The sequence below is a fragment of the Pleurodeles waltl genome, chromosome 5 (assembly GCF_031143425.1).
Source record: "Pleurodeles waltl isolate 20211129_DDA chromosome 5, aPleWal1.hap1.20221129, whole genome shotgun sequence".
Lineage (NCBI taxonomy): Eukaryota > Metazoa > Chordata > Amphibia > Caudata > Salamandridae > Pleurodeles > Pleurodeles waltl.
In genome coordinates, this window is record NC_090444.1 from 746,604,046 (window position 1) to 746,617,343 (window position 13,298).

At 46.4% G+C, this 13,298-nt stretch overlaps 1 protein-coding gene across 1 annotated transcript in view; it reads left to right on the plus strand.

Moving 5' to 3' along the window:
• BUB1 (BUB1 mitotic checkpoint serine/threonine kinase) overlaps positions 1-13,298 on the plus strand; it is a 640,511-nt gene that overhangs the window by 45,518 nt on the left and 581,695 nt on the right. The gene's annotated exons all lie outside the window — the stretch shown is intronic.

Sequence of the window (13,298 nt, forward strand, 5' to 3'; positions counted from 1 at the left end):
TTTCTCAGATGTGAGGCCTTGAGGTGCTGTAGAACCCTGTAGTGAATGTGGTCCGGAGAATGTCACCTGTATGATGAGACAAGGCCCACTATCTTTGCAATCTAAGTGATGATTTTGGTTTTGTCAGAACTCTTCTCATCTCCTGTCTGAACTTGGCTGTCCTGCAGGGAAGGCTTAAAGACTCTTACACTGAGTTAATTGGGGTGGCGACAGTTGGGACTGGCAACCCTAAAAAATCTATGTGGCAACCCCTGGCCATCTGGAGTACCCAAGGTTTCAGTTTATCAAACGCTATTTGTGTACAAACTTCACTAATCTGCCACCCACTGTCCTCCATTGCAGGGTTATTACACTTAAGGAGTAGGAACCAGCATTGGCATTGCCGTAAGACACTTCTGTTGGATCTTGGATGCCTAGCTCCTCTTGAGGGTAGGAAGCCTTCAAACCTGGCTTGGTCCTGATTGAAGCCCCTACTGGAGTATTGGCCCTTCTGGAAGAGGGGCTGTTAGTGTATAAGTAGCTGGCCGAGTGCTGTGTTTTCTGCTGGCCCCAGGGAAAACTTTGATGGGGAAAACTTTCTTTATTGAAGCTTGGGCTTCCAGAGAGGTGAAGGTTGAGACAAACTTTCCAAGTTCTATTATGGAGGGGTCCACAGAGAGTGCCCCCACTGCCTTGCCCCCGACAAAGCATCCGCCTCCGAAGAAGATAGGTCCCCCAGTTTTGGGTCAGCCCTAATAAGGAAGACCTACTGCACACCATATAAGTGGCACAGTTGGCATTCCCTAGAATAATTATGGCCCTTTTGGAGACCCAACCAGAAAAGGTGTTGGGTGCAATAAGAGAACCCCTGATTACTTGTTTTTTTATGCCCTGTCTAAGATCTTATGGGTTTGTCAGATGTAGATGTATATTTGTATATTTTGGCACAATCACTAAGAACAGCAGTCAGTGCCTTGTTTAAAAAAAAAAAAAGAAAGAAAAAATATAGATATATATTTAGGTTTCTTTATATATTGGCCTCAAAGGTGTCAATTTTTGCATCAGTCTCAGGGGTGAGGGAAGAACTTGCCCTACAGTAAAAGGCACTCACCCTTAATATATTACAGACTACTGTGTCCATATGCTTACGTAGCCATCCTGCCACATTGGCCGCCACTTTTCTCCTGGAGCGCATTTGGAAGATTGGGGATGGTATTTATCATATGAATCAAGCAAGTCTGCTATTAGGTGGTCCACCTTGAGAGTCTGGGTGGGAGCAGTACTTGGATCACCAGATTGTGTTGCCAGTACCTAAATGACTACTTATCGCCATAAGAATCTGACAGGGCATGTTTGGGTGTCTAAGGATGGGGAGGAGAGGTTGCTGGTCAAGGGATTTATTTTGTCTGGGAAGGCTTGGTGCCCCAGGGGGACCTTGTTTGGATAGGACCTTGGCCAGAAAAGCCTTTTTAAGGTGGTCAAAAGCAAGTATGTAGGGCGCTCAGGAGCAATCTTGGGCTGCCTCGAGGTTCTCACCTAGATGGTCCCAGAAGGTCTTCCCTCGCAGGGAGGGATTATGGGTAGGCAGCTGCCAGTTTACAGGTTTCCTCTCCAGTGATACCCTGCTGTGAGGGCCTTATGCACAAAAGCAGTCTCTGCAAGCCAAGTGTCCCAAGAAATGAATTCCAGCTCCTCCTCCTAAAACACTTGGCAGGTTTAGGGCCTACTTGGGCGCCTTGCCGTAAATTAATGTGTAGGTAGCACAGATAATCTGTTAAGGATACTGGATGGAGGAAGAAGGTGGTAGGGCTGCAATAAATGGTGGCTGAACTGGGGGTGAGGCCCAGCGCAGTCAAAAGGTAGGCAGCACCTGGGCATTTCCCTGAGTGCACTGATAAACATATACAGACCCCTTGATAGGGGGTGTCATGCCCCAGGCTATGTGGGGCCTGGGCCTGCGATCGGTAGGAACTGAGCTGCCTGCAGTTGATCGTGAGGAGCATTCACTGTGTGCTCGCCGAGCTGTGAGGAACTTGATGCTCTGTGATGAGGACGCAGGCCGTGTAAGGGGGCGGGAGTGTAGGAAAGTACCATCTTTCTTGGCATGTTAGCCCATTTTTACCTGTATGTCAGTATGTTTTTGCCTGTCTCCCTGGGATCCTGCTGGCCAGGACCCCAGTGCTCATGGTTTGTGGCCTAATGTGTGTGTTGTGAATAGTGCTGAACTGTGTCCCTGAGGCTCTGCTAATCAGAACCTCCGTACTTATGCTCTCTCTGCTTGTAAATTTCTCACTATAGGCTAGTGACTTAATTTACCAATTTAATTTGCCACACTGGACCCCCCTTATAAGTCCCTAGTATATGGTACCTAGGTACCCAGGGCATTGGGGTTCCAGGAGATCCTTATGGGCTGCAGCATTTCTTTTGCCACCCGTACGGAGTTGAGACAAACCCTTTCACAGGACTGCCAGTGCAGCCTGCGTGAAATAATGCACACACTATTTGACATCCATTCTCACTGCACTTAAGTAAGTTATAAGTCACCTGTATGTCTAACCTTCATTTACTGAAGGCTAGGTGCAAAGTTACTAAGTGTGAGGACACCCTTGCACTAGCAAAGGTGCCGCCACGCAGTCCAGGGCCAATTCCCAGGACTTTGTGAGTGCGGGGACGCCATTACACGCGTGTACTATATATAGGTCAATACCTATATATAGCTTCATAATGGTAACCCCGAATATGGCCATGTAAGGTGTCTAAGATCATGGTGTTTTCCCCTCATTCCAAATATGGTATTGGGGAGCCAATTCCATGCATCCCAGGGGCTCCATCATGGACCCCCAGTACTGCCAAACCAGCTCTCTGAGTCTTGCACTTCAGCTACAGCTGCTGCCACCTCCCAGACAGGGTTATGACCTCCTGGGGTCTGAGCAGCTCAGTCCCAGGAAGACAAAGCATTTCCTTTGGGAGCAGGGTGCTATACCCTCTCCCTTTGGAAATAGGTGTTAAGGGCTGGGGAGGGGTAGCCTCCCCCAGCCTCTGGAAATGCTTTGAAGGTGGTGTCCTTCTTGCATAAGCCAGTCTACACTGGTTCAGGGACCCCCAGTCCCTGCTCTGGCGTGAAACTGGACAAAGGGAAAGGGAGTGACCACTCCCCTGTCCATCACCACCACAGGGGTGGTTCCCAGAGCTCCTCCAGTGTGTCCCAGATTTCAGCCATCTTGTTTTCCAGATGTGGGGACCCTCTGAGGCCTTTTAGTGGCCAGTGCCAGCAGGTGATGTCAGAGACCCCTCCTGATAGGTCCATACCTGATAAGGTAGCCAATCCCCCTCTCAGGCCTATTTAGGGTCTCTCCTGTGGGTTTCTCAACAGATTCTACTTGCAAGTTTCCAGCAGGAATCCTCTGCAACTACTACTTCATCCTCTGACCTCGGATTGAGCGCAGACTGCTCCAGGAACCGCTGTAACAGCAACAAAGTATCCAAAAGGGCTACTTTCCCTTTGCAACTTCAGCTCCAGCCAGCAACTGCAACAGTTTCCATGGTGTGCACGCTCTGGGGACTCCCTGTCTTCACCCTACACCAGAAGTACCAAAGAAATCTCCTGTAGATTGACAGTCACTTCCCTGCTCCTGCAGGCACCTTCGAAGACGACGATGACCGGTTCTCTTGGACTCCTCTTCTGGCGACGAGCGTGTTCCTTGGAACACAGGTGGTGGACCCCTCGGACACAGACTGTCCAAATTTGGAGGAGGTAAGAGCTTGCCTTCAATGTTTGCGACAGTACCCCTACGCACTGCATCATCTTCACGTCCTGAGGCCCCTGTGCACTATTTGCAAGAATCCTTTGTGCACAGGCTGGCCCGGGTCCCGAGCACTTTATCCTGCGAAGCTCAACTCGCTGAGTTGTCCTCCGGCAGCTTGGGACCTTCTTTTGTAGTGCTGCAACAACCGAAATTTGCACCTTCTTTGTCCCCGTGTCCTGGGATCTCCGTGGGTGCTGCCTGGCCATCTGTGAGATCCCTCCAGTGTTGGGAACCCCCTCTGCCTCCTCAGTCCCAATTGAGGCCCCCAGATCCCTCCTGGGTCCAGGCAGCACCACTTTGACGCAATCCGTGACATTGCTTGAACCAAGGCTTGTTGGACGAATCCAGCACCGAAACTCGCCTGCATCCAACATCTCGCTGTGGGACATCCATTGCATCACGGAGGAACCCCCAGCCATCTTCCTTTGGTGCATTTCTGCAGTCTTCGTCCAACTGGGTACTCTTCTTTTGCACCCTCTTCTAGGTTGGCAGGGGCTCCTGTCCTTCCTGGAACTTCCTCCGACTTCTGGACTTGGTCTCCTTCCTTTACAGGTCTTCAAGTCCAGGAATCCACCATTTGTTGTTTGCCATCTTGCTTGGTTCTTGCAATAACTTTAGTCACGACTTGTAGTGTGTCCTAAGAAAACCGGCAGTACTTTACTCATATTTTCCTGGGCTTTGGGGTGGGGTGTTTTACTCACCTTTGTGGTTTTCTTACTCTCCCAGCGATTCTCTACACACTACAGTTGTCTAGGGGGGAAATAGTGATTCGCATTCCACTTTCTTAGTATATGGTTTATGTTGCCCCTAGACCATTTTCTCCCATTGCATTCTATGACATTTCCTATTGTTTGCACTATCCTGTGTCTAATTACTTACCTTATTTTGGTGTCTAGTGTATACATTGCGTATAATACTTACCTCCAGAAGGAGTATTGCCTCTAAGATATTTTTGGCCTTGTGTCACCCAAAAAACTACCTTTATTTTTGGTAACACAGAGTATTGTCTTTTCTTGTGTATAAGTACTGTGTAACTATAGTGGTATTGCGAGAGATTTGCATGTCTCCTAGTTCAGCCTAAGCTGCTCTGCTACAGCTACCTCTATCAGCCTATGTTGCTAGAACACTACTACATTTCACTAATAAGGGATAACTGGACCTGGTATAAGGTGTAAGTACCCAAGGTACACAGTACAAACCAGGCCAGCCTCCTACAGGGAGCCCTGTGACAATCGGAGGGCAGAAGCGTCGAAGCTCAGCCCACGGTGCACTGTGGCCACCACGTAGGGAGTCTGAAAACTATCCTGCAGCATCAAGATATCCTGCAAGAGAGGAATAATTAATAGCATGCCAGGAAAACACATCCCCAGTGTGGTCAAAATGAGAAATCATCCATTACAATGCAACTATTGTGCAATTACCACACGTTACATTAACAATGCGGCAAGTACAATGCAGGTACCATTACAATGCATAACTTTTACCATGCATGCTTTTACAACGAACTTAGCATGCCAACAGCAGACTGAAGAAACAACAGCAGGAATGATGAAGTGTGCTGAAGGCATTAATTGTAAAGGCATATGCGTGGTGAAGGTTTGGCTTGTAAATGTAAGTATTTTGCAGGTAAGTATTAAGTGTTATATAGATAGATCTATGTCTATATTAACTGAAAAAAAACAAAGGTTACAGGGACGTTATAGTTAGGTTCTGAATTTACTCGTACAAAACCATAGAAATTTAGCAGTTATAGTTTGAGTACTCTTAAGTAACTATAACTTGCGACCTTGCTATGCGCGGTTTTCTTATCAATAATTTTACTGCAAATGTTGGAGTGATAATGTCCGAGATGCCATCCAAGATCTCATCAATGATATAATATGTGGAGTAATTAGCGGTGCATGGCGAAGGCGCGAGTTATAGTTATTTAAAAGTACTATAACTGCTGAATTTCTATGGTTTTGTAATAGTAAATTCAGGACCCAACTATAATGTCCCTGTAACCTTTGCTGTTTAAGTGAGTTTCTATGTTTTTTTTGTTTTTCTTCAAACGTACAGCAATTTTAATTATTATATGTAATAATTCCAACTCCAGCTGTGCAAGACCTTCGACTGTGCGCAGCAGGGGCTGGTCACTCAGACCTTGCAGCCAAGCCCTATAACCACCCAACCCCGTGCCACGCACGCCCTTTGTCCGTGGGCAGCAGAGGTTGACCACAGGGCCCGTCTCGGTCAGTGGATCTGTGAGTGGGTGCTTGAGTGGATCTGAATGTGGGTGTGTGAGTGAGTGCATGAGTCTCTGAGTGCATGCATGAGTGAATGAATGAGTCTGTTTTTTCTTTCAACTATTTCAATATTCGTGAATAATTTGGGAACATTTGTGAATTTTTGCTAATATTGCGCATAGTGACACAAAATTATTTTAAATCCATAATTGTCCCCTAAATACACCTATATCACCCTCCTGGGATCAGGGTACCTTCACCCGGACTCCTTATGCCACTTAAAGTTTGGATTTTCGCCCCTGGTGACCGTGTCCTGTGAAATAAAATGGCGGCTGCGACTTTCTAGTCAGGGTAGGAAAGTCACTCTTTTTGGCATGGTTCCCCCCACTTTCTGCCTGTTTACCAGTCTTTTTAGACTAACTTCTGCGGGATCCTGCTAACCAAGACTTCTGTGATTGTGCTGTCTCCTCCAAATTTGGTTGCTTTGGTACCCTTTACACCCCACAGTTGGCACACTGTGTACCCCTGTAAGTCCCTAGTATATGGTACTTAGGTACCCAGAGCATTGGTACACCAGGGGGTCCCCCATGGGCTGCAGTATGTATTATGCTACCCATGGGAGCCTATGCAAACTGTCAGCAGGCCTGTCATTGCAGCCTGTGTGGAAAAAGTGCATCCACCCTCTCACTGTTAGTCACTGCACCAGGTCACTGTAAGTTGCCCCTATGGTAGGCCCTCCTAGCCCAGAGGGTAGGGTGCAGGTGCCTGTGTGACAGGGCACCCCTGCACGAACAGAGGTGCCCCTACGAACTCCACTTCCAATGCACTGTACTTTGTGCGGGGAAGCCATTTTACACTTCTACTGGCCACGTGTCACTCACTACCTGTGGTCCACCTACATAATGGTAACTCTGAACCTAGACATGTTTGGTATCAAACTTGGCATGATTCCATGCACTCTGGGGGCTCCTTAGAGGACCGCCACCCCCAACTATTGCTCCTGCCAGTCTTCCAGGGTTTGCAGACAGCCCACGCTGCTGCTGCAGCCCCTTAGATGGTTTTTGCCTTCCTGCCTCTTGACCAGCTCTGACAGGGGGAAGGAAGAACAAAAGATTTCCTGTGGGAGAGGGAAGCAACACCCTCTCCCTTGGAAATAGGTGTTAAATGTCGGGGAAGAGTTAGCCTCTCCCATGCCGCCGGCTTGCTTTGAAGGACACATTTGATGTCCTCCTTGCACAGTCTGGTTTGCACCAGTCCAGGGACCCCCGTCCCTGCTCTGGCGTGAAAGCACACAAAGGCAATGGGAATTACCACTCTCCTGTCCATCACCACCCCAGGGGTGATGCCCAGAGCTCCTCCAGGTGCCCTTGTGATTCTGCCATCTTAAAAACCAGTTGTACCTAGGCCCCAGGGAGCATCTGGTTGGTCAGGGCAGGTGACTGATGTCTGTGACCCCCTCTGATAAGTGGTCACCCTGACGAATGATCAATCCCCCTGGTGGGACTATTAAGGGACCCCATTGTGGGTGGGTCTCCATATTTGGTGTGCAAAACTCCACCAGGACTCCTCTGCAACAATCTTTTCTGCTCCTGGCCACTGGAACTACAACTGGACTCTTCAGGAACGAAACAAGCCTGCAACTCCTGAGATGACTTTGCCTTGCAACATTGTATCTCTGGCTCCTTCTAGCATCTGCAACATTTCCACAGCTGTGCTTCCTCTGGGGTTGGCAAGACTTCAGCTGCACCAAAAAAAATAAGCAGGAATCTCACTTAGACTGAAGGAGTCACTCCCTTGCATCCGCAGGCACCTAAGGCAACGACAACCGGCTGCTGGGATCATTTGCTATCCGGCTCCAGGAAGAATCTCCAACACAGGTGGTGGGTCTGAGTGGTCCCCTTGGTCCTCTCTCCCTCCTGTCCATCGTGGGAGACGGTGAGCCCTTGCCTCTCCTTGCAGGACAGTGCCTCTGTTCACCACGACTCTTGCAGCTTCCAAGGCTTGCTAACTCTTGCTCCATGGATATTCAAGCTCCAAGTAGCCCCGGCCTCTAGCTCTTCATCCTTGCAAGGACAGCCTCTCCTCTGCTGCTCCAGCAATGTGGGACTCCTCTCCAGGTGTGCTTACTGGGCTTCACTGCAACTTACTTTGCCTGCCACCAGTGGGTTGCCTGTGGGGGCTGCAACTGCTTTTGCTGGCTCTCCTGACTACTGAGGGTCATTTTCCAAGGCTTGTTAGTGGCCAACTTGAACACTTACCAACTGAGACCTGGTGACCGACGTGGGACATCATCTGCATGGCTTCGAGGATTTCTCTGCAGCTCTTGCGCTCCACAGCTGATCTTCATCTTCCCTCGTCGACCTGTTCTTCATCCGGCGGGGTAGTAGCTCCTGCCCCGTCTGGACAATCCTGTGTGGACGGGACTCTATCACCTTCTATTTCAGGTCCTCTTCTTCTGGAATCCATAGTTGTGTTTCACCAGACTGGTCCTGGTTTTGCAATCCAAGTCCCTTATTATACCTTGGGAAGACCAAGTACTTAGCTCTGCTCTCCTGGTTGTTGGGGGTCACTTAGGTACTTATCTCATGAGGTCCCGAGTTCTCCCAGCCTCCCTATAACTACTCCATATCCTTGGGTTCCACTATTTTAGTATGTAGTTTGCCCCCCCCCCCCCCCCAACCTCCAATAGGGCCCTAACTATTTTTCACTCATTTTTTCTAATGCTTGTAGTTTCTATATGATGATTCCTAATAATTACTATATACAGTGTTCCCGACCTTTTGACTTTTATAGACCCCCCACTTAATCATTACTGGGGCCCCCCACTGAATCATTATTGGAATCAGAGGACCCCCCACTGAGTCATTACTGAAAGCTGGGGACCTAATCTATTAATATTATTTCATTTTCTAAGCAGCCGCGGACCCCCTGAGGTGGCTTTGCGTACCCCCAGGGGTCCCTGGACTACTGGTTGGGAACCACTGAATATATATATATATATATATACATCTCCAGTTGGGGCACTACCTATAAGTAATCTAGATCAGTGCTACTAAAATAAAGGACCTTTATTTTTGTAACAATGTGTGGTTCCTTTCAGGTGTGATAAGTTGCTGTGTGACTGCTTTGATATTACAAGTTCTTTGCACTTTTCCTAGATAAGTTTTGGCTTATAGCTACCACTAGAGAGCCCTGGCTTCCTAAACAATGTCTTCGTTCACTAATAGGGATTGCCTGGACCTGGTATTAGGTGCAAACACCATAGGTGTCCACCACACACCAAGCCAGCTTCCTACAGTCAGGTTGCAGTCAGCCAATTGCAATGCTTCTTATCGCACGCGTATTTGCGGAATATTTGTGAAATCATCTTGGCCAGAGATATACAAATTTATTTTCCCTTAAATATCTCAAAAACTATTAAACAGATTTACACCAAATACGCGAAAGCTTGATCTGCGTACCGAAAGCTAGCTGTCTGCCAAATGTGGTGTAATTCCGTCCAGTGGTTCGGGCTGTAGACACGTCTAAAGGTCCTATGGAAATTGACATGGAAAACACAATTTTTCACCCCTCCCCCCTTTTTTTCCTCTGCCCTCACTTCACGGATCACCCCAAAACCTTGTGCGCAACAAGAATCACAGTGACACCTTTTTTGGGGAAAACTTTGTGAAGATTCGTCAAACTGTGACACACACACACACACACACACACACACACACACACACACACACACACACACAGACACACAAACACACACAGACACACACACAGACACACACACACACAGACACAGACACAGACACACAGACACACAGACACACAGACACACACACACAGACACACACACACAGACACACACACACAGACACACACACACAGACACACACACACAGACACACACAGACAGACACACACAGACAGACACACACAGACAGACACACACAGACAGACACACACAGACAGACACACACAGACACACACACAGACACACACACACACACACAGACACACACACAGACACACACACAGACACACACACAGACACACACACAGACACACACACACACACACACAGACACACACACACACAGACACACACACACACACAGACACACACACAGACACACACACAGACACACAGACACACACACAGACACACAGACAGACACACACACACACACACACACCCATGTCTTTACCACACACACACACTTGCCCATATATGTCTTTACCACACACACACACTTGCCCATATATGTCTTTACCACACACACACACTTGCCCATATATGTCTTTACCACACACACACACATTTTAGAAAGCCTATGCCTTGCCCATTTATGTCTTTACCACACACACATTTTAGAAAGCTAGTGCCTTGCCCATATGTCTTTACCACACACACATTTTAGAAAGCCTATGCCTTGCCCATATATGTCTTTACAACACACACACACATTTTAGAGCCTATGCCTTGCCCATATATGTCTTTACCACACACACACATTTTTAGAAAGCCTATGCCTTGCCCATATGTCTTCACCACACACACACACACACACATTTTAGAGCCTATGCCTTGCCCATATATGTCTTTACCACACACACACATTTTAGAAAGCCTATGCCTTGCCCATATATGTCTTTACCACACACACATTTTAGAAAGCTAGTGCCTTGCCCATATGTCTTTACCACACACACATTTTAGAAAGCCTATGCCTTGCCCATATATGTCTTTACCACACACACACACATTTTAGAGCCTATGCCTTGCCCATATATGTCTTTACCACACACACACACATTTTTAGAAAGCCTATGCCTTGCCCATATGTCTTTACCACACACACACACACACACACATTTTAGAGCCTATGCCTTGCCCATATATGTCTTTACCACACACACACATTTTAGAAAGCCTATGCCTTGCCCATATATGTCTTTACCATGTAAGTACTGTGCAGGAAAATATAAACCCTGTGTGTTTATATTTTTTTTATATATATAATAATATAGTTTATACTTACCTGTGAAATACTTTACCACACATATGCCTTTACCATTCATGTGTTTACAACAGAATTTGTTGTAAAGGCATATGTGGTAAAGACATTAGTGGTAAAGGTTATGCATGGTAATGGCATTTGTGTTGTAATGGCATACATTACAACAGAATGTGTGGTTCTGGTATACAACCGTCAAAGTGCAGTCAAAATACAATTGAAATAAAATTCCAGAGTAGCCCATCAAATGCTTCGCTTGCTGCTGGAGCAGTTAAGAAAGGAGGGCCAGGCAGCTATCATACTTCAATAACCCAATGGAATTAGATTGGTTGATGTGTTTTAGTATGTATCCCTTCTCATGTTAGGAAATGTTTGTTCTTGGTTTCTGAAGGCTATAGGACAATTTAAAAAAGAGAAAGAAATGCATAATCCTCACCTCTGGTCCTAACGTAGTGTGCAATGTTTTGCGTGCAAAGGGAGTGATGTGTAATGATCAGTTAGTGGATTTAGCACCAGGCATCCTGTGTCGTCAATTGGAATCGAAATGTAAGTAACTTTTAGGCTAGAGTGCATTAGAATTTATGTACACAAAGCCAAATGTCAAACACTGGAATAAGCAAACCAAGTCAAAATTTTGAATATTTTGGATGAGTCTTATGATTAGTTTGTAGAGTTAGAGATTGCATGTGCAGAGTATTTTGATTGACCGAGCATACAATGGTGAATGACCAGTAATGGCCTCCACAGAGGTAGATGTATCTATCGGTGGATTGCCGATAGATACAGTCTGCTAGTTTGTTCCCTTCTTTTACCATAGTTAAATGCATATTATGTGCCAAAGGAATCTTCTCTTGATCTGCTTTGAGCTCCTTTACTGAGAGAAGCATTGGCATTTCTTGGTGGGCACAGGAAAGCACATGTCGAGGGATTCTTTTTCTTGTCTGCTGAGAGTGCTGGTTAGAAGGCTGAACAAACCAAGAAAGATAAATCTAAATCATGTGCATTCAGAAAAGCCTGAGCTTTTCAAACTGGGAGGCTTGCTGGTGCTATGAACATCAATGATAAAAAAAAATTTAATATGTCTTTTTTTTTTTTTGATGATTTTCAGTAATTATAATGAGAGAAGGTGAATAGAATGTGTAAATTGGCATTAGGCTCACTGCACAAAGTGTCCAATCGAAGTCAGGGAAAAGTCTCACTTTTGTGTTAGCTGTAGAATGCATTCTCTCATGTATCTTCACAAGGTTACAATGGAGTCAAGCCAAGTGCTCCATATCCTGATGAATTTCTTATTTACCACTTGGGCCTACGTACCAGTTCCTCCATTTTGGCACAGTGAGCTATACCTCGGGTCCACTTTGTGATGGACGAGGCCCTTTTTGCAACCAAATAACCTATAGCTGCTAATACTCATCTACTGTATGGGCTGCCTCTGTTGTCCATCGTCCACAATAGGACTATTTTGGGGTCTAGGTCTTAGTATGTGCCTACCACCTTCTCCAAAACCCTGTTGATGTTTAGCCAGTATGCATGAATATCAGGACAGCACCATAATGTATGTAAAGATGTGCCTGGTGCAATTTTACAACACAGACAGTTGGGGTTGCTTGCTATACTTACACACCAAAGCCTAGAGGGGCAGTAATAGTATTAGTGTAGGTATTTAAATTGAATAAGTTGAAAGCAGATGGATGCAGCCAGTAACCTGGTCCATTCATCTTTATCAATGAAACGTCTCTTTCTGATGCTGCCATAAATTGGATTGTGGATTATGCAAATTTATCACTGTTTTTTTTACAATCTTGAAATGCTGTCCCTGCCCAGCAAGTTTTTCCGGAGTTTGGTTTCTGGGGGATTGGTCTCTGGGGTTCTTGGCTAGCCTGTTGCGATAAATGTCTTCGCATGACACAGTTTGTGGATAGCAGTAGATTTGGGATTTGTGCATTTGGAATTATGTGACTAAATGGTCAAAGAACATAACGTGACTGACTTCCCTGACTGATATCTCCCAATATTGAAATAGCAAACTAGTCCCACTGTGAAAACCTCTGGAGCCTTGCCGTTTGTGCTAACCATGTTCCTGCCAGAGTGGAGTCATTTCAGTGAGCCTGCTGGACCATCCTGTTTTAATGCAGCTTCCCAACAAAGAATAGGAAGTCTGGTTACTTTAGGTTGGGTTTGAGGTGGGACCCTGCCACAAAGAAAGTGCCAATACTTGATGCACATCAACTAGGTCTATTTCCAGTCTATTGACAGGGTCTCCTCTAGCTCTGTACAGC